The sequence below is a fragment of the Pristiophorus japonicus genome, chromosome 3 (assembly GCF_044704955.1).
Source record: "Pristiophorus japonicus isolate sPriJap1 chromosome 3, sPriJap1.hap1, whole genome shotgun sequence".
Lineage (NCBI taxonomy): Eukaryota > Metazoa > Chordata > Chondrichthyes > Pristiophoridae > Pristiophorus > Pristiophorus japonicus.
The window spans coordinates 296,288,845-296,312,652 of NC_091979.1; the positions used below are offsets into that span (position 1 = coordinate 296,288,845).

The following is a 23,808-nucleotide window of genomic DNA, read 5'->3' on the forward strand; positions in this document are numbered from 1 at the left end:
GTCTATCTATTCCCCTTACAATATAATCCCCTGTCACTATAGCTCTCCCACTCTTTTTCCTGCCCTCCTGTGCAGCAGAGCCACCCACGGTGCTATGGACTTGGCTGCTGCTGCCTTCTCCTGATGAGTTATCCGCCTCAACAGTACCCAAAGCGGTGTATCTGTTTTGCACAGGGATGACCGCAGGGGACCCCTGCACTACGTTCCTTCCACTGCTCTTCCTGTTGGTCACCCATCCCCTATCTGGCTGTGTAACCTTTACCTGCGGTAAGATCAACTCACTAAACGTGCTATTCACGTCATTCTCAGCATCATAGATGCTCTAGAGTGAATCCACCCGCAGCTCCAGTGCCACAATGCGGTCTTTCAGGAGCTGCAACTTCAGGAGGATACACTTCCCGCATATGTAGTCGTCAGGGACACTGGAAGCTCTCCTGCCATGAATTAACCCCCAGATTAACTTATTTGGCAACAATAATGCTAAAGGTTACTTACTGATAAAGGAAAGAAAAAGAAAAAACTACTCACCAATCGCCAGCCAATCACTTACCCCCTTGGCTGTGACGTCACCTTTCGATCTCTCTCTACTTTTTTTGTCTTCTCTCCCTGCTGCAGCTGCACCAGCTGGCCTTTATAGGCCGCTCCGACATCCCCGAACCTCTTGCTGTGACGTCACACTTAGTTTTCTTTTCCTCCCAGGTTGGGGAGTCAGCACTGGTGGGGAAAACAAGACAAAGCAATACCTCCCGCTCCCACTTGCCCAACTCTCCCACTTACCTTTGCACTCTGACCTACCACTGCACTCCGAGCAAGACTGCACCAAGTTCCCTCTTTTTATACTGTTCCTGACTAACTCACTGGCCTATTTAGGGAACCAGTTTTTAACTAGCTGCCCAATTAACTAAGCTAGCTTGCTTGTTTGTCTCTGCTTGAACCTACAAGAATCCTATCTGTTTAATATTGCAGTTTTACTTAAACGTGAAGCACATAGCTTTTGACTAGGGATAATAAGGGGTCCTGGCTCATCCAGGTTTTGATGGGCCAGGCAGTGACGGATGATTGCTCACTCTCAAATGCTTACATAACCATGTCAAAATCTGCTGGCTGCGCCATTTCCACCCCCGTGGTGGGCAATGGCAGCCTACTGAGAGGATCGGCGCAGTTTTCTGTGCCCGGCCTGTGGTGGATGGCGTAGTTGTATGTGGACAACGTGAGCACCCATCTCTGGATGTCGGCCGATGCTTTGGTATTTATCCCTTTACTCTCAGAAAACAGGGATATTAGTAGCTTATGGTCAGTTTCCAATTCGAATTTTAGCCCAAACAGGTATTGATGCATTTTCTTTACCCCATAGACACACGCTAACACTCCTTTCTCAATCATGCTGTAGGCTCTCTCAGCCTTAGACAGGCTCCTGGATGCATAAGCAACCGGTTGCAGTTTCCCGAAATCATTAGCTTGTTGCAATACACACCTGACGCCATATGACGACACATTACATGGTAGTCCCAAACATTTACATGGATCATACAACACAAGCAATTTGTTTGAGCATAACAATTTTCTCGCTTTTACAAAGGCATTTTCTTGGCTTTTGCCCCAAACCGAAACCCATTCATCCCCTTTTCATGCAGTGGTTCTAACAGTGTGCTGAGACCCTGTAAGAAGTTACCAAAGTAGTTCAGGAGTCCCAGAAATGACCGCAGCTCCGTCATGTTCTGTGGCCTCGGTCAACAATTGTACATCCCTGTCTGGAGTAAAAATAAAACGGGGAAGGTGGCTCAACCGTGGCTAACAAGGGAAATTAAGGATAGTGTTAAATCCAAGGAAACATAGAAAATAGGTGCAGGAGTGGGCCATTCGGTCCTTCGAGCCTGCACCACCATTCAATGGCTGATCGTTCCCTCAGTACCCCTTTCCTAATTCTCTCCATACCCCTTGACCCCTTTAGCCGCAAGGGCCATATCTAAATCCCTTTGAATATATCCAATGAACTGGCATCAACAACTCTCTGCGGTAGGGAATTCCACAGGTTAACAACTCTCTGAGAGAAGAAGTTTCTTCTCATCACAGTCCTAAATGGCCCACCCCTTATCCTAAGACTGCGTCCCCTGGTTCTGGACTTCCCCATCATCGGGAACATTCTTTCCCGATCTAGCCTGTCCAGTCCCGTCAGAATCTTGTAAGTTTCTATGGGATCCCCTCTCATCCTTCTAAACTCCAGTGTATAAAGGCCCAGTTGATCCAGTCTCTCCTCATATGTCAGTCCCGCCATCCTGGGAATCAGTCTGTTGAACCTTCGCTGCACTCGCTCAATAGCAAGAACATCCTTCCTCAGATTAGGAGACCAAAGCTGAACACAATATTCAAGGTGAGGCCTCACCAAGGCCTATACAACTGCAGTAGGACCTCCCTGCTCCTATACTCAAATCCCCTAGCTTTGAAGGCCAACATACTATTTGCCGCCTTCACCGCCTGCTGTACCTGCATGCCAACTTTCAATGACTGATGAACCATGACATCCAGGTCTCGTTGCACCTCCCTCTTTCCTAATCTGCCGCCATTCAGATAATATTCTGCCTTTGTGTTTTTGCCCCCAAAGTGGATAACCTTACATTTATCCACATTATACTGCATCTGCCATGCATTTGCCCACTCACTTAACCTGTCCAAGTCACCCTGCAGCCTTTTAGCGTCCTCCTCACAGCTCACACTGCCACCCAGCTTAGTGTCGTCTGCAAACGTAGAGATATTCCTTCATCTAAATCATTAATGTATATTGTAAAGAGCAGGGATCCCAGCACTGAGCCCTGCAGTACTCCACTAGTCACTGCCTACCATTCTAAAAAGGACCTGTTTATCCCGACTCTCTGCTTTCTGTCTGCCAACCAGCTCTCTCTATCCACATCAGTACATTACCCCCAATGCCATGTGCTTTGATTTTGCACACCAATTCTCTCCATACCCCTTGATCCCTTTAGCCGCAAGGGACCTTGTCAAAAGCCTTTTGAAATTCCAAATACACCACATCCACTGGTTCTCCCTTGTCCACTCTACCAGTTACATCCTCAAAAGGATAGTGTTAAATCAAAGGAAGAGGCATATAAATTGGCCAGAAAAAGCAACAAACCTGAGGACTGAAAGAATATTATAATACAGCAGAGGGGGACAAAGGGTTTAATTAGGAGGGGGGAAATAGAGTATGAGAGGAAACTTGCTGGGAACATAAAAACTGACTGCAAAAGCTTCTATGGATATGTGAAGAGAAAAAAGATTAGTGAAACCAAACATAGGTCCCTTGCAGTCAGATTCAGATAAATTTATAATCGGGAACAAATAAATGGCGGACCAGTTAAACAAATACTTTGGTTCTGTCTTCACGAAGGAAGGCACAAATAACCTTCTGGAAATACTAGGGAACCGAGGGTCTAGTGAGAAGGAGGAACTGAAGGAAATCCTTATTAGGTGGGAAATTGTGTTAGGGAAATTGATGGGATTGAAGGCTGATAAATCCCCGGGGCCTGATGGCCTGCATCCCAGAGTACTTAAAGAAGTAGCCCTAGAAATAGTGGATGCATTGGTGATCATTTTCCAACAGTCTATCGACTCTGGATCAGTTCCTATGGACTGGAGGGCAGCTAATGTAAGATCACTTTTTAAGAAAGGAGGGAGAGAGAAAACTGGTAATTATAGACTGGCTAGCCTGACATCGGTAGTGGGGAAAATGTTGGAATCAATTATTAAAGATGAAATAGCAGCACATTTGGAAAGCAGTGACGGGATCGGTCCAAGTCAGCATGGATTTATGAAAGGGAAATCATGCTTGACAAATCTTCTAGAATTTTTTGAGGATGTAACTGGTAGATTGGACAAGGGAGAACCAGTGGATGTGGTGTATTTCGACTTTGAAAGGGCTTTTGACAAGGTCCCACACAAGAGATTGGTGTGCAAAATTAAATCACATGGTATTGTGTACTGACATGGTTGGCAGACTTGAAGCAGAGAGTCGGGATAAATGGGTCCTTTTCAGAATGTCAGGCAGTGACTAGTGGGGTGCCACAGGGCTCAGTACTGGGACCCCAGCTCTTTACAATATACATTAATGATTTGGATGAGGGAATTGAGTGTAATATCTCCAAGTTTCCAGATGACACTAAGCTGGGTGGCGGTGTGAGCTGTGAGGAGGACGCTAAGAGGCTGCAGGTTGACTTTGACAGGTTAGGTGAATGGGCAAACGCGTGGCAGATGCAGTATAATGTGGATAAATATGAAGTTATCCACTTTGGTGGCAAAAACACAAAGGTAGAATGTTATCTCAATGGTGGCAGATTCAGAAAAGGGGAGGTGCAACGAGACCTGGGTGTCATGGTACATCAGTCATTGAAAGTTGGCATGCAGGTACAGCAGGCGGTGAAGAAGGCTAATGGTATGTTGGCCTTCATAGCTAGAGGATTTGAGTATAGGAGCAGGAAGGTCTTATTGCAGTTGTACAGGGCCTTAGTGAGGCTTCACCTGGAATATTCTTTCTATTGAGGAAGGATGTTCTTTCTATTGAGGGAGTGCAGCGAAGGTTCACCAGACTGATTCTCGGGATGTCAGGACTGACATATGAGGAGAGACTGGATCGACTAAATTCACTGGAGCCTGTATTCACTGGAGTTTAGAAGGATGAGAGGGGATCTCATAGAAACATATAAAATTCTGATGGGACTGGACAGGTTAGATGCAGGAAGAATGTTCCCGATGTTGGAGAAGTCCAGAACCAGGGGATATAATCTAAGGATAAGGGGTAAGCCATTTAGGACTGAGATGAGGAGAAACTTCTTCACTCAGAGAGTTGTTAACCTGTGGAATTCCCTACCGCGGGAAATTGTTGATGCCAGTTCATTGGATATATTCAAGAGAGAGTTAGTTATGGCTAAAGGGATCAAGGGATATGGAGAGAAGGTGGAAAAGGGGTACTCAGGTGAATGATCAGCCATGATCTTATTGAATGGTGGTGCAGGCTTGAAGGGCCGGATGGCCTACTCTGCACCTATTTTCTATGTTTCTATGTTTCTATGTACCTTCTCAGTTGCCTTCATCTTTGCATTGGTGGGCCTGATGCCGTCCGCCACAATCCTCCTTCCCAAGAACTCCACTTCAGGTGCCAGGAAACGCACTTCGAGCATTTTAACCTGAGCCCCACGCGGTTGAGTCGACTAAGAACCTCCTCCAGGTTCTGCAGATGCTCGACTGTGTTCCGACTTGTGACCAAGATGTCGTCCTGGAAGACCACGGTTTGTGGAACCGACTTCAGTAAGATTTCCATGTTTCTCTGGAATATCGCCGCTGCTGATCAAACTCCAAATGGGCACCTGTTATAAATAAAAAGACCTTTGTGCGTGTTGATGCAGGTGAGGTCCTTCGATGATTCCTCCATTTCCTGTGTCATGTAGGCCGAAGTCAGATCCAGCTTCGTGAACGTCTTTCCTCCCGCCAGCATTGCAAAGAGGTCATCGGCCTTTGGTAGAAATGATTGATGGTCACTTTGTAATCACCACAGATTCTGACGGTGCCATCTCCCTTGAGAACAGGAACAATCGGGCTGGCCCACTCGTTGAACTCGATCGGTGAAATGATACCCTCTCGTTGCAGCCAGTCTAGCTCGATCTCTACCCTTTCTCTCATCATGCACGGTACTGTTCTCGCCTTGTGATGGATGGGTCACACCCCCAGAATTAGGTGGATCTTCACTTTTTTGCTCTTTGGAATTTCCTGATGTCTGGTTCAAACAGCAAAGGGAACTTGATTAAGACCCAGGCACACAAAGTATTGTCAGCTGGTGATAGCGCTCGGACGTCGTCCCAGTTCCAGCGTATCTTTCCCAGCCAGCTCCTGTCGAGCAGCGCGGTACCACCCAGAGTGGTAGTTTGTGCACCGCTCCATCTTATGAGACTTTTACGATGGCACTGCCAATTACGGGAAACAGTTCTTTCGTGTAAGTTCTTAGTTTCGAACAAATTGGAGTTAAGACTGGCCTTGAGGCCTTGTTGCACCATAACCTTTCGAAAGTCTTTTTGCCCATGATGGACTGGCTTGCGCCAGTGTCCAGTTCTATTGACACCGGGAGACCATTTTGTTCAACATTCAGCATTATCGGGGGACAATTCATGCTGAATGTGTACCTCTGCCTCCTCGGTCTGAGGCTCTGGTTCGTCGTGATCCTCCATGGATCTGTCCTCCTCTGAAACATGGTGGTTTGCAGGTTTACAAGATTTGCAGCTCGCCTGCACACTCATTGGAGGTATCCCATTGTTCCACAGCCCTTGAAAATGTACCCTTTGAATCGGCATGAATGGAAACGATGATCACCCCTGTAGCGTCAGCAAGGTGTTAATGGCCTTGCATTCATCACCCTTGATGGTGGACTCTGAGACATCTGCGGACGTGCAGCTGCAGGCTTGTGTGACCTGCCCTGTACGTTGTAATTCGAAAATAACATCACTTTGTTCACAGTACTTGTAGCAGCACTTGTGTGCTGAGAGATTTGCTTTGTATTGTCACTGGCGGCAATGAACGCCTGAGCTATCGCTATGGCCTTACTCAAGGTTGGGGTCTCTGCAGTCAAAAGTTTGCGAAGTATGGTTTTGTGGCCAATGCCTAGTACGAAAAAGTTTCTGAGCATGTGCTCCAAATATCCTTCAAATTCGAAATGTCCTGCAAGGCTTCTTAGCTCAACGATATAACTCGCCATTCCTGGCCTTCAGACCTTTTTAGGTGTAAAACCAGTACCTCGCCATCAGAACGCTTTCCTTCAGGCTCAAATGCTCTCGGACCAGTGTGCACAAATCATCGTATGATCTCTCCATGGGTTTCGCTGGAGTGAGCAGATTCTTCATGGTGACATACGTTGGTGCCCCGCAGACGGTGAGGAGGATCGCCCTTCGTTTGGCAGCGTTCTCTTCCCCATCTAACTCGTTGGCTGTGAAGCATTGGTCGAGTCACTCCACAAAAGTTTCCCAATCATCTCCATCTGAGAATTTCTCCAGGCTGCCCACTGCATCATTGTGTTCACTATCTGTATCTCATCGCCAGTTGTTATGTATGGAGAAAGAGTCAGACTGAACACTGTGCTCAAACTAAAGTGTGACCTTAGTCTTTTCTTGCAGGTCTCCAGAGTGCCTCTCCAACCTGTGAGGCCTCCTTAAATACCTGTGCACCCAAGGGATTATGAGATATACAAGTTTACATATATAACACCCTCTCCCTACCCAGTCTCGCTCTTCCCCCTCCCTGCCGTCTCTCTCCTCCCCCCCAGTCTCTCTCCTTCCTCCGTGCAGTCTCGCTCCCTCACCCCTGTCTCTCTATCTCCCCCACCCCAGTCTCTCTCTTCCCCCTCCCCACCAGTCTCTCTCTTCCCCCTCCCCACCAGTCTCTCTCTTTCCTCTCCCCCTCTCTCTTTCCTCTCCCTCCCAGTCTCTCTCTCCCTTCCAGTCTCTCTTCTGCACGTCTCTCTCCGCCCCACCCTTGTCCCTCTCCTGCCCTCCACCCCCAGTCTCTCTCCTCCCTCCCCTTAGTCTTGCTCTCTCCCTCCTCCCAGTCTCGCTCTCTCCCTCCTCCCAGTCTCGCTCTCTCCCTCCTCCCAGTCTCGCTCTCTCCCTCCTCCCAGTCTCGCTCTCTCCCTCCTCCCAGTCTCACTCTCTCCCTCCTCCCAGTCTCTCTCTCCCTCTTCCCCCAGTCTCCCTATGTCCCTATGTTCCCCCCCCCCCCACAGTCTCTCTCTTCCCCCTCAGTCTCTCTCCCCCCCCCCACTCCTTCTCTACCCCTCAGTCCCTCTCTCTCTCCCCCAGTCTCTCTCTCTCTCTCTCCCCGCAGTTTCTCTCTCTCCCCCACCCTCAAGTCTCTCTCTCTTTCCCCCCCCCCCAGTTTCTCTCTTCACCAATCCCCAGTCTCTCTCTCTCTTCTCTCCCCCAACCAGTCTCTCTCTTTTCCCCACCCCCAGTCCCTTTATCCTCCACCCCACAGTCTCTCTGTTTCCCCCGTCTTGCTCTCTCTCCCTCTCCCCCAGTCTCTCTCTCTCCCCAGTTTCTCTCTCTTTCCCCCACCGCCAAGTCTCTCTCTTCACCAATCCCCAGTCTCTCTCTCTTCTCTCCTCCCGTCTCTCACCCCACCCCCAGTCCCTTTATCCTCCACCCCCACAGTCTCTCTATTTCCCTCGTCTTGCTCTCCCTCTCCTCCAGTCTCCCTCTCTCTCTCTCTCTCTCTCTCTCTCTCTCCACCCAGTCTCTCTCTCTCCCAGTTTCTCTCTCTCTTTCCCCCCCCCCCCCCAACCAGTCTCTATCTTCCATGCCCCCAGTCACTCTTCCCCCTCTCCCGTCTCTCTCTTCCCCCACTTTCTCTCTCTTACCCCCCCATTCTCTCTTCCACACAATCTCTCTCTCCCCTTCAGTCCCTTACTTCCCCTCTCCAGTTGCTTTCTATCCCCCCCAGTCTCTATCTCTCCCAAAAATTCCAAGTCTTTCTCTCTTCCACCCCCCGCCCCCAGCCTCTCTCTTCACCAACCCCTCAGTCTCTCTCTCTTCTCTCTTTCCCCCCCGAGTCGCTCTGTTCCCCCTGTCTTGCTCTCTCCCTCTCCTCCAATCTCTCTCTCTCTCTCTCTCTCTATCCCCCCAGTCTCTCTCTCCCCCTCAGTCCCTTGCTTCCCCTCCCCAGTTGCTCTCTATCCCCTCAGTCTCTCTCTCTCTCTCTCTCTCTCTCTCTCTCTCTCTCTCCCCCACCCCCAAGTCTTCCTTTCTTCCCCCCCCCCTCCCCAGTCTCTCTCTCCCCCCATCCCCCAGTCTCTTTATTATCCACCGCCAACCCCCCAACAGTCTGTCTTTCCCCCACTTCACCAGTCTCTCTCTAGCCCCCAGTCTCTCTGTTTTCTCCCCCCCCCCCGCCCAGTCTCTCTCTCTCTGTCTCTTCCAGTCTCCTCCTCTCTCTCTCTCGCCCTCTCTGTCTCACCCCGTCTCTCTCTCTCACCCCCAGTCACACTCTCTCTCTCGCTCCCCTCAGTCTCTCTCTTTCTCTCGTACCCCCAGCCTCTCTCTCTCCCCCCAGTCTCTCTCTCTCTTCCCCCTCACCCCCCAGTCCCTCTCTCCTGCAGTCTCACTCTCCCCACCCAGTCTCTCTTCTCCACACCCCCGCAGCCTCTCTCCTCCCTCCTTCAAGTCTCGCTCTCTCCCCCAGTCTCTTTCTCTCTCTCTCTGTCTCTACCCGTCTCTCTCTCTCTCTCTCTTTCCCCCCAGTCTCACTCTCTGTCTCTCTCCCCCCCCCCAGTCGCTCGCGCTCCCCCCCTGTCTCTCTTTCTCTCTCGCTCCCCGCCCCAGTCTCTCTCTCTCGCACGCTTCCCCCAGTCTCTCTCGCTCTCTCTCTCTCTCTCCCCCCCCCCCCCAGTCTCTCTCTCTCTCTCTCTCTCTCTCTCTCTCTCTCTCTCTCTCTCTCTCTCTGTCTCCTCCCCCGTCTCTCTTTCTCTCTCTCTCTCTCCACCCCAATCTCTCTCTCTCTTCCCCCTACCCCCAGTCTCTCTCTTCCCCCTCCCTCCCAGTCTCTGCCCCCTCCCATTATCTCCCTTCCCCAACCCCCAGTCTCTCTCCTTCCTCCTATCTCTCTCCTCCTTCCCGTCTCTCTCCTCCCTCCCCTATCTCTCTCTCCTCCCTCCCACCTAATATGTCTCTGCTTATCTGTAGAATAACTCCACGAGGCCTAGTGCTCTGCTTGAACTGCTGTGACCTTAGTCTCTTTAGTCAAAATGCAGAGTGCCTTCACCGCGTGCTGACCAGCTTTTTATGCAGCTCCTGCTGGGTTCCCACAGTTGCACTCTCTAGTGGTACCAGCATAGTACATACACAGAGTATACATATATGACAACATTCACCCCCCAACGTCTTTGATGCGAGTTAGTTATAGGTTGAGGTGATCCAGAACTCTGCACTCCCTGGTTGATTGTCTGAATGTCACTTCTGGCATGGGTGAGTTGGTCAGGCCACTGCTGTCTTGCAGCGCTGTTGGTCTGACAGGACTGGTGGAGATGGTGAGATCATCCTCGTGGTTGGCAGCTGGGTCTATTGCTGATTGGTGTGTGCAGGTGGATCGCTGAAGGTAAGGTCCTCTCCCTGTAGTTCCTGGTTACCTGTAAATCGCAATTTGGTCTGGTCCAAATGCTTTTTGCACATTTGTCCGTTAAGCAGTTTGACAACAAACACTCTATTTCCCTCCTTGGCTAAAACAACGCCAGCGACCCATTTGGGGCCATGACCGTGATTCAGCACAAACAGTGGTGTCGCGTGATACAGCCGTGCGATCATGGTACATGTTTTGCCAATAACACCTGCTTTCTACCTGATTGTTGAGGTCAGGGTGGACTAAGGAGAGTGCACGTTTCATTAGTAACTCCGCAGGGAGGACACCAGTAAGCGAGTGGGGTCGTGTCCTGTAATTGATCAGCACCCGGGATAGGCGGGTTTGTAAGGATCCTTCCGTGACGGGTTTCAAGCTCGGCTTTATGGTTTGGACTGCCCGCTCCGCTTAGCCGTTGGATACGGGCTTGACATGCTTGATGCCATTGCGGGTCATGAATTCATTGAATTTCGAGCTGGTGAAACACGGACCATTGTCGCTGACCAGAATGTTGGGCAAGCCAAGCCAAGCCTGAGGCTTTCAATGGTGGCGGTGTACGTGCTGGATGCCATTATTACACATTCGATCCACTTAGAGTAGGTGTCCACTACAACGAAGAACATTTTTCCTAGAAAGGGCCCCGCATAATCTACGTGGATCCTGGACCATGGTTTTAAGGGCTAGGACCACAGACTAAGTGGAGCCTCCTTGGGGGCATTGCTCAATTGTGAGCAAGTGTCACACTAGTACACCAAGTCCGAGTCAATGCCGAGCCACCAGACGTGGGACCTGGCGATAGCTTTTATCATGACTATGCCTAGGTGGACTATGTGTAGGTCGCGTATGAAGGTTGCCCTGCCTTTTTTTGCCCCATAAGAGGCAATACGGTTGGATGGACATGTCGTCTTTACGATGGTGAAACGGCTTTATCTCGTCTTGCATTTCTCTTGGGATCGCTGACCAGCCCCCATTGAGGACGCAACTTTTTACAAGAGATAACACAGGGTCCTCGTTGGTCCAGGTCCTGATCTGCAGACCATTACGGGACTTTTCACTTTCGAAGACATCCATGACCAGGCACAGATCTGCAGGCTATGCCATTTCCACCCCGATGGTGGGCAACGGTAGCCGGCTGAGGGCATCTGCGCAGTTCTCAGTGCCTGGCCTGTGGCAGATCGTATAATCATAGGCCGACAGTGTTAATGCCCATCTTTGGATTCATGATGAAGCATTGGTGTTTATGCCTTTGCTTTCTAAAAACAGTGAGATTAGGGGCTTGTGGTCGGTTTCTAACTCGAACCTGAATCCAAACAAATACTGGTGCATTTTTTTACCCCATAGACACAGGCCAAAAGCCTCCTTCTCGACCATACTGTAGGCTCTTTCGGCCTTGGATAGACTTCTAGACGCATATGCAACCAGTTGGAGTTTGTCCGCTACATTTGCTTGTTGTAAAACACACCCGACACCATACACCAACGTGTCACATGCTAAAACTGGGTCATACAATACAAGCAACTTGTTCGAACACAGCAAGTTTCTGATCTTTTTGAAGGCGGCCTCTTCATTTTGACCCCAAACTCAGTCATCTCCCTTGCGTAGCAACTTGTGCAATAGTTCGAGCAAGGTGCTCAACCCTGGAAGAAAGTTACCAAAATAGTTGAGGAGTCCCAGGAACGAGCGCAGCTCCATTACATTTCGTGGTCTGGGTGCATTCTTGATGGCCTCTGTCTTCGAGTCCATGGGCCTGATGCTGTCACAATCTTCCTCCCCAGGAATTCTACCTCTGGCTCCAGGAAGACATACTTGGATCGTTGCAGCTGGAGTCCAGCTCTGTTTAGTCGACTTAAAACCTCTTGCAGGTTGTGCAGGTGTTCGGTGTTGTCGTGACCAGTGATGTCATCCTGAAATACAACGGTGCGTGGAACTGATTTCTCCATGTTCCTTTGGAAGATGGCTGCAGCTGAGCAGATCCTGAACGGACACCTGTGATACAAAAACAGTCCCTTGTGTGTGTTAATACATGTTAATTTTTTTCGACGACTCAGCCAGCTCCTGGGTCATGTAAGCAGAGGTTAGATCCAGCTTGGTGAACGCCTTTTCCCCTGCTAATGTCACAAAGAGATCATCGGCTTTGGGTAGCGGGTACTGTTCCTGTAATGAAACTCGGTTGATCGTTACCTTGTAGTCAACACAGATTCTGACCGTGCCATTGCACTTTAGTACCAGAACAATCGGGCTGGCCCACTCATTGAATTCGACTGGTGATATGATTCCTGTGATATCTTCACAGTGCACAGCACAGGCAGCTTCCTAACATGGCAGGCAGCTCTCTCGGAAGTCTCCGGAAATCTGCCTGGGCTGTTTATTATTAACCCTGCACTTGCAGTACACATTACGTCCACATCCACAGTGTGGAGCTACAAACATTACAAGCTTACAGACATTACACTACTCCCTCCTTATTGAAGAAGCCATCATAACTAACATCATACATAACTTTCATGTTTATACATAACACAGGATATAAACTTATTTTTTTGCCATATTTACAAATTTAACTTTACGACTTGTTTTCTGTTTCGAAGAGGATACCTTCACTCTCGAACAGAACCTTCCAAACATGGTGTCGATTCTAAACTCATTCGAGGCTCACCCTGAGGAACATTTTCCTCCATGGAATTTCCTTGATTTTCATTTGAACTCACTCTAACTTCAGGCTTTTTGTTTTCCTGACTCGGACTCAGACTTTCATTCTGATTCTCTCCTGGATTTGTTTCCAGTATATTGGATTTAGGATTTGCTACTGGTATATCAAAACTATCTGATGAGTCAGAAATAATTGAATCATTCCCACCTTCAACTCCTTCCATGTCTGTCGGTAAAATATGATCAATATGAACAAACTTAACCTGTCCATTATCAAACATCTTTACCAAATATGTGCGAGGACCACATATCTTCATCACTATTCGTGGTAACCACTTCAACTATTTATGGTGATGGTTCTTCACTCTCACCTTCTGGTTTAATTTCACACTTCTCTCTTTTACTCTGCCTCTATCCTGATTCTCTTTCTGTCTTAATTGTGTCTCTTCTACGGACTGTGCCAAATTTGGCTTTAACACCGAGAATCTGGTTCGAGGCTGTCGTTTGAGAACAACTCTGCTGGTGTTCTACCAGTAGTTGTATGAGGAGTATTTCGATATGCAATCAAAAAATTAGCCAATTTGTGATCCAATGACAACTGTCGTTTCCTTGGATTTGGATCTAACATTTGTTTTATGAGGGCACGTTTTAGAATTTATACAGTGCGCTCTACTGCACCATTCGAAGCATAGAAACATAGAAAATAGGTGCAGGAGTAGGCCATTTGGCCCTTCGAGCCTGCACCGCCATTCAATGAGTTCATGGCTGAACATGCAACTTCAGTACCCCATTCCTGCTTTCTCGCCATACGCCTTGATCCCCCTAGTAGTAAGGACTACATCTAACTCCTTTTTGAATATATTTAGTGAATTGGCCTCAACAACTTTCTGTGGTAGAGAATTCCACAGGTTCACCACTCTCTGGGTGAAGAAGTTTCTCCTCATCTCGGTCCTCAATAGCTTACCCCTTATCCTTAGACTGTGACCCCTGGTTCTGGACTTCCCCAACATTGGGAACATTCTTCCTGCATCTAACCTGTCTAAACCCGTCAGAATTTTAAACGTTTCTATGAGATCCCCTCTCATTCTTCTGAACTCCAGTGAATACAAGTCCAGTTGATCCAGTCTTTCTTGATATGTCAGTCCCGCCATCCCGGGAATCAGTCTGGTGAATCTTCGCTGCACTCCCTCAATAGCAAGAATGTCCTTCCTCAAGTTAGGAGACCAAAACTGTACACAATACTCCAGGTGTGGCCTCACCAAGGCCCTGTACAACTGTAGTAACACCTCCCTGCCCCTGTACTCAAATCCCCTTGCTATGAAGGCCAACATGCCATTTGCTTTCTTAACCGCCTGCTGTACCTGCATGCCAACCTTCAATGACTGATGTACCATGACACCCAGGTCTCGTTGCACCTTCCCTTTTCCTAATCTGTTACCATTCAGATAATAGTCTGTCTCTCTGTTTTTACCACCAAAGTGGATAACCTCACATTTATCCACATTATACTTCATCTGCCATGCATTTTCCCACTCACCTAACCTATCCAAGTCACTCTGCTGCCTCATAGCATCCTTCTCGCAACTCACACTGCCACCCAACTTAGTGTCATCCGCAAATTTGGAGATACTACATTTAATCCCCTCGTCTAAATCATTAATGTACAATGTAAACAGCTGGGGCCCCAGCACAGAACCTTGCGGTATCCCACTAGTCACTGCCTGCCATTCTGAAAAGTACCCATTTACTCCTACTCTTTGCTTCCTGTCTGCCAACCTGTTCTCAATCCACGTCAGCACACTACCCCCAATCCATGTGCTTCAACTTTGCACATTAATCTCTTTTGTGGGACCTTGTCGAAAGCCTTCTGAAAGTCCAAATACACCACATCAACTGATTCTCCCTTGTCCACTCTAGTATGGTGGAACCTTGGTATGTTTCACACCATTTTTGCTCGTGAATTGTGCAAATTCTTCTGAATGAAATTGTGGTCCATTATCCGAAACAATTTCTTCAGGGAGGCCAAATGAAGAAAATAATTTTTGTAAAATGTCCAATGTTTTACTTGTTGTTACTTTCCACATTGGAAACACCTCAACCCACTTCAAATGTCTATCAATCACAATGAACTCAGCAAAATCAATATGTAGCCTTTGCCACGCCCTGGAAGGCCATTTTCATGGCTGTAATGGTACTGGTGGTGGTTGCTTGCTTACCAATTGACATGTCATACATTGACTCACGATGTACTCTATATCTTTATCAAGACCTAGCCACCATAAATAACTGCGTGCAAAACTGTTGGTCAAGCACATTCCCAGGTGCTGGTCATGGAGGTCTCCTAATAATTTGGACCTGAATTTATTTGGTATAACCACTCTTGCACCCCACATGATACAATCTTTATCGACTGATAATTCATTCCTTCGAATGAAGAATGGATGTGTATCTTTGCCTGTTACCTGGTTTAGCCATCCATTTGCAATATACCCATACACCTTTGACATCACTGGGTCACGTTTGGTTGCTCTACCAATCTCTTCAGCTGTGACTGGCAGTTCATCAATGTATGAAAAATAAAACACTTCTTCCCTATCAGGTGTAACTTGTGATGGGGAAGGCAATCTAGACATTGCATCAGCATTACTGTGATCAGCTGATCGTCCGTATTCAATGTCATATGTATATGCTGACAAAATCAAAGCGCATCTCTGCATTCGGACTGCAACTAATGTTGGAACTGGGGACTTTGGATGGAGAATTGCTGTTCGGGGCTTATGGTCCATAACGATGGTAAACTTACAAGTATTTGTGAAACTTCTTGACCCCAAAAATTAATGCCAAAGCTTCCCTTTCAATTTGCGCATAATTACTCTCACTGGCACTGAGAGTGCGTGAAGCAAAAGCAATTGGTCTCTCTTCCCCACTACTTAATACATGAGAGATCACTGCCCCAACTCCATACAGAGAGGCATCACATGCTAGCTTAATCTCATTAAATATGTCATAGTGAACTAACATGGTGCTCTCTACCAATTTGCTTTTATGCTCCTTGAATGCTGTATCGCATTCTTTTGACCACTTCCACTGGACCTGTTTTTGTCAAAAGTTCATTCAGTGGATGTAATACTGTGGCCAAATTTGGTTGGAACTTCCCATAATAGTTCAAAAGACCCAAGAATGAACGAAGTTCAGTGTCATTCCTGGGAGTAGGTGCATTTCTAATTGCATCCAATTTTTCCATGGTTGGATGTAAACCATCTTTGTCTACTCTGTACCCTAAGTACTCCACTGAGTTTTTAAATAACTCACACTTACGAGCAGACACTCGTACTCTGTGCTTCTCTAGCCGTTTGAGGACTTCATTCAATATGTTATTATGAATTTGCCTGTTTGATTTTGAAATTTGTATGTCATCCAAATAACATCCTTCAATACCTTGCAAAATCTAGTTCATCACCCCTTGGAATATGGCAGGGGTGGAAGACACTCCAAACGGTAGCCTATTAAATTGATATAGGCCTAGATGAGTATTTATAGTCAAACATGACTTGGACCCCTCATCTAGTTCAAGCTGCTAGTAGGCATTCGTAAGATCCAGTTTTGAGAAGATCTGACCATCTGTCAGTGTTGTGAACAAATCTTCTATATTCGGCAATGCATTGGGGACATTACCCTCTAGAACCTGGTTTACGGTTAGTTTATAATCACCACACAATCTTAGCTTACCATCGGACTTAGGTACAACAACAATGGGTGTAGCCCAATTACATCGATCTATTTTACAAATAATGTTCTCAGTCTCTAGTCTTTTGAGTGCATATGGTACGGAACGTGGCTTGTAGTAAACCGATCTAGCATCCTTCTGTACCCTGACAGTCGCTTTGAAGTCTTGGATCGGACTGCCCGTTTCGCAGAACACCTTCGGATACTTCTTGATAACCTCATCCATTGATGAAAATCTCCCTTCCACACACAAAATCTTACTCCAATCCCGCTTCAGTGAGCTCAACCAATTTCTTCCTGGTAAGGCAGACTTATCTCCTTTCACTACCATTAGAGGCAAGTTCTGAAATTGATCTTTATATTTCACCGGTATGGTGATACGACTTACCACAGGAATTTTCTCTCCCCAGTCTATCTTGGATTTCTCCAGTTGAAAATCATGCAATTTGTCATGGTATCGTGACTCCAGTACTACACTCATGGATGCACCCGTGTCAATATCCATTGGTATCTTGAATCCCGCAACATCTGGATTTTGATGCTTTCCGTATCACTGTCCGTTAACCTCGTGCTTCTGATGACGTGTAACTCTAACATCTCCTCGTCCTGTTGTTGTTCTCCCATGTTATGTAATCTCTTGGGATTTCTACTCATAGCTTTGAACGCTGGACTCATAGCTTTCAAAGCTGGTTTACCCTTCAGTCAGCATAAGAACATAAGAACATAAGAATTAGGAACAGGAGTAGGCCATCTAGCCCCTCGAGCCTGCTCCGCCATTCAACAAGATCATGGCTGATCTGGCCGTGGACTCAGCTCCACTTACCCGCCCGCTCCCCATAACCCTTAATTCCCTTATTAGTTAAAAATCTATCTATCTGTGATTTGAATACATTCAATGAGCTAGCCTCAACTGCTTCCTTGGGCAGAGAATTCCATAGAGTCACAACCCTCTGGGAGAAGAAATTCCTTCTCAACTCGGTTCTAAATTGGCTCCCCCGTATTTTGAGGCTGTGCCCCCTAGTTCTAGTCTCCCTGACCAGTGGAAACAACCTTGCTGCCTCTAGCTTGTCTATCCCTTTCATTATTTTAAATGTTTCTATAAGATCACCCCTCATCCTTCTGAACTCCAACGAGTAAAGACCCAGTCTACTCAATCTATCGCCTCCAGCTCCTGACAGACCGCGTTGCGGAGTTGGAGCTGAGGGTGGATTCACTCTGGAGCATCCACGATGCTGAGAATGACGTGAATAGCTCGTTTAGTGAGTTGGTCATACCGCAGGTGAAGGGTCCACAGCCAGCTAGGGAATAGAAGACCAGCAGGAAGAGCAGTGCAAGGAAGGTAGTGCAGGGGTCCCCTGCGGTCATCCCCCTGCAAAACAGATTCACCGTCTTGAATACTATTGAGGGAGATGACTCATCAGGGGAGGGCAGCAGCAGCCAAGTTCATGGCACCGTGGCTAGCTCTGCTGCACAGGAGGGCAGGAAAAAGAGTGGGAGAGTGATAGTGATAGGGGATTCGATTGTAAGGGGAATAGATAGGCGTTTCTGCTGCCGCAACCGAGACTCCAGGATGGTATGTTGCCTCCCTGGTGCAAGGGTCAAGGATGTCTCGGAGCGGGTGCAGGACATTCTGAAAAGGGAGGGTGAACAGCCAGTTGTCGTGGAGCACATTAGTACCAACGATATAGGTAAAAAAAGGGATGAGGTTCTACGAGATGAATTTAAGGAGCTAGGAGCTAAATCAAAACGTAGGACCTCAAAAGTAGTAATCTCAGGTTTGTTACCAGTGCCATGTGCTAGTCAGAGTAGGAATCGCAGGATAGCTCAGATGAATACGTGGTTTGAGCAGTGGTGCAGCAGGGAGGGATTCAAATTCCTGGGGCATTGGAACCGGTTCTGGGGGAGATGGGACCATACAAACCGGACGGTCTGCACCTAGGCAGGACCAGAACCAATGTCCTAGGGGGAGTGTTTGCTAGTGCTGTTGGGGAGGAGTTAAACTAATGTGGCAGGGGGATGGGAACCAATGCAGGGAGACAGAGGGAAACAAAAAGGAGACAAAAGCAAAAGACAGAAAGGAGATGAGTAAAAGTGGAGGGCAGAGAAACCCAAGGCAAAAAACAAAAAGGGCCACTGAATGTAAAGGGGCTGCAGGAGGGGTCAAAACTAAAAATCATGGTTTAAAAACTAGTATTAAAACACTCTATCTAAATGCACGCAGCATTCGAAATAAAGTAAATGAGTTGACGGCACAAATCATTACAAATGGGTATGATTTGGTGGCCATTACAGAAACGTGGTTGCAGGGTGGCCAAGACTGGAAATTAAACATACAGGGGTATCTGACAATTCGGAAAGATAGACAAGAAGGGAAAGGAGGTGGGGTAGCTCTGTTAATAAAGGATGATATCAGGGCAGTTATGAGAGACGATATTGGCTCTAATGAACAAAATGTTGAATCATTGTGGGTGGAGATTAGAGATAGTAAGGGGAAAAAGTCACTGGTGGGCGTAGTTTATAGGCTCCCAAATAATAACTTCACGGTGGGGCGGGCAATAATCAAGGAAATAATGGAAGCATGTGAAAAAGGAACGGCAGTAATCATGGGGGATTTTAACCTACATATCGATTGGTCAAATCAAATCGCATGGGGTAGCCTGGAGGAGGAATTCATAGAATGCATACGGGATTGTTTCTTAGAACAGTATGTTACAGAACCTACAAGGGAGCAAGCATGCCTTCGCAAGATGCCCAGTCTTTCTGCAGAAGAAACACTCTGCCTTCACGTATGGACAAATTTGAGCAATGTGTTGTCCCAGGCACCTATAGCACGACTTCGACGCTCTGTTAGAATTTCCAGTTTCTGAGACTTTGGGCCCCCATCGTCTTTTACTTTGAACATGCAGGTGATTTATCTCGGTTGACTAACGACCATAATCATTATTTAATTCTCGGGAATATTGTTCATGCCCATCGACCTCACTGTCTGACGAGCAATCTAAAAAGTCAAGACATCCGTCGTCAATAACTTCCTTCTGATCGCATCATTTTTCACCCCACAAACAAAACGATCCCGTAATGCTTGGTTTTGAAAGTTTCCAAAATTACAGTGCATAGATAGCTTCTTTAATGCAACGATGTAATCACTGATATTCATCAGCCTTTCGATTCCGAATCCCGAAACGATAGCTTTCAGCAATTTCTAACTGTTTGGGGTTATATTGCGGCTCCAGCTTCGTTAAAATCTCTTTAAGAGTTGTGTCCTTTGGCTCGTCAGGCACAAGCAGATTTACAAGGGTTTCGTATAATTCTGGACCTGCCACCGATAAGAAGATCGCTTTCTTACGTTCCAACACAGCCCGGTTCTGGACTGCATTGTCTGGAACTTCGATTATGTTATTTGCAATGAAATACATTTCTAGCCAATCCACATACACTTTAAAATGTTCCCGGTCGTGTCTATGTTCCCCCAAATGTCCCAATACACCTGCTGGTGCTGCCATTTTAATCTCTAGCTGTTCACAATGTGTGCTGTATTTTACCTCGGATTTTGTAGCTTTTTTCAAAGACAGAAACTTCCAAAGTCTCTCTGTCGGCTGGCTGAATCCTTCACCAACAAAATTTCAGCTTTAAATCATCCAAAAAATCCCATCTCAATCGCCAAATGTGATATCTTCACAGAGCACAGCACACACATGGCAGGCAGCTCTCTCGGAAGTCTTCGGAAATCTGCTTGGGCTGTTTATTATTAACCCTGCACTTGCAGTGCACAATACGTCCACATCCACAGTGTGGAGCTACAAACATTACAAGCTTACAGAAATTATAATTCCCTTGCGTTGAAGTCTGTCCAATTTGATCTCCACTTTCTCCATCATCAAGTAAGGGACCACTCGAGCCTTGTGATGAACAGGCCGTGCCTCGGGGACCAAGTGGAGCTGCACTTTGGCGTCTGTGAAGTTGCCGATGCCTGGTTCAAATAAGGATGGGAACTTGCTCAGCACTTGAGCACAGGAAGCATCGTCCACTGAAGATAGTGCTTTGACAGCTTCCCAGTTCCACCGAATCTTCCCCATCCAGCTTCTGCCAAGCAGCGTTGGCCCATCACCTGGTATAACCCATAGTGGCAATTCGTGTATCTCTCCATCATCGGATACTTTTACGTTCGCACTGCCAATAACTGGGATCAGTTCCTTGGTGTAAGTACGCAGCTTTGTCTGAATCGGGCTCAGCTTGGGTCTTTGTTCTTTGGTGCACCACAGCCTCTCAAATGTCTTCTGGCTCATAAGTGACTGACTCGCCCCCATGTCCAACTCCATGGAAACAGGAATACCATTTATCGTGACTTTCATCATTATGGGGGACTTTTGTTGTGAAGGTGTGCACCCCGTGCACTGCTTCCTCGGGCTGAGTCGCCTCTCCAGCTTGTACTTTATGATCCTTGCTGGATATGAAACCTCCTGCCGACTCCTCTGCCATGTTTTGAGTCGCAGTTCTTCTGCACATTCACTTTGGGTGGCCCTTTTGGTTGCAGCCTTTGCACACATAGTGTCTGAATCGACACAATGGTTACCACCGCAATGTCAGCATGTTAAACGAGTCCCTTGGTGGACTGTGAGTTGGACTAATTCTTTGATCAACAGTTATTTTCTGCACAGTACTTGCCAGTGAGTTTTGATTCTGGGAGATTCTCAATGTTGAGGTCATGAACGCCTAGCTTAAGGTGATGGTCCGCTTCACGTTCTGTCCCGTCACAAAAACATTGTTGAGGAGATCGTCAAATTCGCACGATTCCACGACATATTTCACTAAATCCTGGCCCTTGGGGCGGCGGTGTGTGTAGAAGCGATACCTGGTCAGTGAAACCCGAGTAAAGGCTTCACCCTCTGTAAACTTTTCGAAACTACCAACGGCAGCCATCTCTACGTGTAAGTCCGTGATCTGAACTCATCGCCAGTTAATATGTCTCTACTTATCTGAAGAATAACTCCACAAGGCCTAGTGCTGTGCTTGAACTGCTGTGACCTTCGTCTCTTTATTCAAACTGCAGAGTGCCTTCACCGCGTGGTGACCAGCCTTTTATACAGCTCTGGCCTGGGCCTCCCACAGTTGTACCCTTAGTGGTACCAGCATAGTATATATACAGAGTATACATATATGACACTACCATCTCTTTCCTCCACCCCCCTCCCCCTCACAGTCTCTCTCTCCTCCCTCCCCACAGGCTAGCTCGCTCTCTCCCCCAGTCTCGCTCCTTCTCCCCGTCTCTCTCTCTCAATCCCCCAGTCTCTCTCTCTTTCCCCCCAGTCTCTCTCTTACTGTCTCTCCCCTCCAGGCTCTCTCTCTCTCTCTCCCCCCCAGACTCTCTCTCTTTCCCCCCAGTCTCTCCCTCTCTCTTCCACCCCCCCCCCTCTAGTCTCTCTCTCTCTCTCGCTCTCTCCCCCAGTCTCTCCTCCCCCCGCATCTCTCTCTTCTCCCCCGCTTCTCTCTCTTCTGTCCCCAGTCTCTCTATCCCTCTCTCCCTCTCAGTCCCTCTCTTCCCCTCCCCAGACTCTCTCTCCCCCTCAGTCCCTCTCTTCCCCTCCCCAGTTGCTCTCTTCCCCCCGCCCTAGTCTCTCTCTTCCCCAGTCTCTTTATCCTCCACCCCCGCCCCCCCCCCCCCCCCCCGCCAGTCTCTCTCTCCCCCACTCCACCAGTCTCTCTTTGGCCCACAGTCTCTCTCTGTTTCCCTCCCCCCACCTCCCAGTCTCTCTCTCTCTCTCTCTCTCTCTCTCTCTCCCCCAGGTCTCTCTCTCTCTCTCTCCACCCCAGTCATTCTCTCTCTCTCCCCCAGTCTCTCTCTCTCTCTCTCTCGCTCCTCCCAGTGTTCTCTCTCTCGCTCCTCCCAGTGTTCTCTCTCTCGTTCCTCCAAGTGTTCTCTCTCTTTCTCTCCCTCCCAGTGTTCTCTCTCTTCCCCAACCCCGTCTCTCTCTCACTCTCTCTCCTCCCCCAGTCTCCTCCTCTCCCCCCCCGTCTCTCTCCCTCTCTCCCTCTCCCTAGTCCCTCTCTCCCTCTCCCCCCAGTCTTTCTCTCTCTCTCTCCCTCCCCGTCTCTCTCTCCCGTCCCCAGTCTCTCTCTCTCTCTCTCTCTCTCTCTCTCTCTCTCTCTCTCTCTCTCTCTCTCTCTCTCTCGCTCCTCCCAGTGTTCTCTCTCTTTCTCTCGCTCCCCCAGTTTCTCTCTCTGTCTTCCCCCCCCCCCCCACCGCCCCTCCCTCTCCCCCAACCCCGACTCTCTCTCACTCTCTCCCCCCAGTCTCCCCTTCTCCCCCGTCTCTCTCATTCTCTCACTCTCCCTAGTCCCTCTCTCTGTCTCTCTCACCCCCCCACTCTCTCTCGCTGTCTCCCCCAGTCTCGCTCAGTCCCTCCCCCCTGTCTTTCTCTCTCTCACTCTCCCCAGTCTCTTACTCTCTCTCTCTCTCTCTCTCTCTCTCTCTCTCTCTCTCTCTCCCCCCCCCAGTCTCTCTCTCTCCCCAGTTTCTCTCTCCCTCCCCCCCCACTAGTCTCTATCTTCCACCCCCTCCCCAGTCTCTCCTCCCCCCTGTCTCTCTCTTTCCCGTCTCTCTCTGCCACCCCAGTCTCTCCTCCCCCCACCAGTCTCTATCTTCCACTCCCCCAGTCTCTCCTCCCCCCTTCCTGTCTCTCTCTTCCCACTTTCTCTCTCTTACCCCCAGTCTCTCTATCCCCCCAATCTTTCTCTCTCCCCTACTCCCAAGTCTTCCTCTCTCCCCCCGCCCCAGTCTCTCTCTTCCCCCCCCCCCAGTCTCTCTCTCTCTCTCTACTCTCCCCTCCCCCCACCCCAGTCTCTCTCTGGCCCCCAGTCTCTCTCTCTCAGTCTCCTCCAGTCTCCCTCTCTCACTCTCTCTCCCCAGGTATCTCTCTCTCTCGCTCTTTCTTTCTCACCCCGTCTCTCTCTCTGTCCCCACCATCTCTCTCTCTCTCTCCCCCCAGTCTCTCTCTCTCTCCCCCCCAGTCTCTCTCTCCCCCCAGTCTCTCTCTCTCTCCCCCCAGTCTCTCTCTCTCTCTCTCTCTCTTTCTCGCTCTCTCTCCCCCCACCTCTTGCTTTCACTCGCTGCCCCGATCTCTCTCTCTCTTCCTCAGTCTCTTTCTCTCTCTCTCCCCATGTCCCTCTCTCTCCCCCACCCCTGTCTCTCTCCCCCCCAGTCTTCCCCTCTATCCCCATTCTCTCTCTTGTAATGACCCTATTTAAAAAAGGAGGCAGACAAAAAGCAGGCAACTATAGACTAGTTAGCCTAAC

At 48.4% G+C, this 23,808-nt stretch overlaps 1 pseudogene; it reads right to left on the reverse strand.

Moving 5' to 3' along the window:
* Positions 1-322: 322 nt before the first annotated feature.
* The window catches only part of LOC139255898 (uncharacterized), an 81,741-nt pseudogene continuing 58,255 nt past the window's right edge, over positions 323-23,808 (reverse strand).